A 1,640-nucleotide genomic window follows, 5' to 3' on the forward strand; every position below is an offset into this window, starting at 1 on the left:
AGAATGTTCCCAAATTATTTTTAGGGCCCCGTAGGATCGATTTAAGGCCTGTAAGTTTATTTTTACCATGATTAGATTCAATTATTAAATGTTAACATTTAAATTGTATAATTTTTTCTGTTGTGAAGTTAAATGTTCTATTTTGCTCAATAATACTTCGTAACCCTAATCTAGCAACGAATACGGGTTAGGGGTGTTACAAAAATAGCTAAGTAGGGAAATGATATCTCTTCTTTTACCCAATCTGAGTTTGAGACGGTTTATGATACATAAGAGAGATTTAAGGATCTTTTAAGAATGTGCCCTCATCATGGTTTATCTTTGTGGCTACAGGTTCAAAACTTTTATAATGGTTTGAATCTCTCATTTAGGCAAATGATTGATGCAACAACCAGACGAACACTGAATAAAAAAACACCTAAAGCAACCCAAAAGTTTATGAAGGAGATGACACTGAATAATTATTAGTAGCAAGTTACGAGAGTAAAGCCTACCAAGGCAGCTGGTGTTTTTTTATGTAGATACAGTTACTATGTTGGCAAGTTAGGTTAAAGCTTTTGGTAGAAAAATTGATGGTTTGAGTCTAGGGAAACAAGAAATTCCTGTGATGCAATGTGATGTGACTGGAGCGGGTATGATCAGTCAAGAATGCTTACCTTTGAAGTCTAACATTAAGTATAAGCAAGTTGACTTTATGGGTAATATTTCTAAACCTCAAAATAACCCTTATAGCAATACTTATAACCTAAGATGGAGGAATCATCCAAGCTTTTCTTAGGGTGGTCAAAGGAATCAAATATCACAACCCCCTCTAGGCTTTCAACAGTCATATCAACAAGAGAAGAAGTTAGATCTTAAAGAGATGTTGGTTAAATTCATTTCAGTTTCCGAAAATAGATTTCAAAACACTGAAGTAACTTTGAGGAATCAATAGACATCTAGTTAAGGTCTCGACAATCAGATTGGCTAGCTTGCTAAATTGGTTTCAAAGTGACTACAAGGTAGTTTACCCAATAACACTGAAACCAACCCAAAAGAGCAAGTCAATGCAACTACTTTGATAAGTGGAAAGTGTTAATAGAGCCTAAAGAGAAGTCAAAATAAGAAATTTTTTAGAATGATGATGGGGTTGAGGATAGCAAGAAAGAGCAAAAGTCGATGCTTAGAGAATACAAACCACCAATATCATACCTAGCAAAGTTGAAGAAAGACCGCATGGATGAAAATTTTGGTAAAGTTCTTGATCTTTTTAAATAATTGCATATTAACTTACCTTTTGTTGAAGCTCTTTCGCAAATGCCCAAGTATGTTAAATTTTTAAAGAAGCTTTTGACAAATAAAAGAAATTTAGAGAAGTTGTCCACTATGGAGCTTAATGAAGAATGTTAAGTCATTTTCCAAACTAAACTTCCTACCAAGCTTAAGGATCTAGGGAGTTTTTACTATCCCTTATTTTATTGGTAGTTTATCTGTTGAGAAAACTTTGACTGATTTTCTGTGATAGCATCAATTTAATGCCTTATAAAATGTTTAAGCAACTTGGTCTAAGGGAACCAAAGCCTACTAGATGAGCATTCAACTACGTGATAGATCAATTAAGTATCCTAAGGGTATTATTGAAGATGTGCTTATTGAAGTAG

At 33.7% G+C, this 1,640-nt stretch overlaps 1 non-coding gene across 1 annotated transcript; it reads right to left on the reverse strand.

Annotated features, from left to right (window-relative positions):
• Positions 1-210: 210 nt before the first annotated feature.
• On the reverse strand, positions 211-317 carry LOC121211515 (small nucleolar RNA R71). Its single transcript, XR_005906739.1, has one exon. It is a non-coding gene; the product is annotated as a small nucleolar RNA R71 (small nucleolar RNA).
• Between the last annotated feature and the right edge of the window lie 1,323 nt (positions 318-1,640).

This window comes from Gossypium hirsutum, chromosome A12 (genome assembly GCF_007990345.1).
Source record: "Gossypium hirsutum isolate 1008001.06 chromosome A12, Gossypium_hirsutum_v2.1, whole genome shotgun sequence".
Lineage (NCBI taxonomy): Eukaryota > Viridiplantae > Streptophyta > Magnoliopsida > Malvales > Malvaceae > Gossypium > Gossypium hirsutum.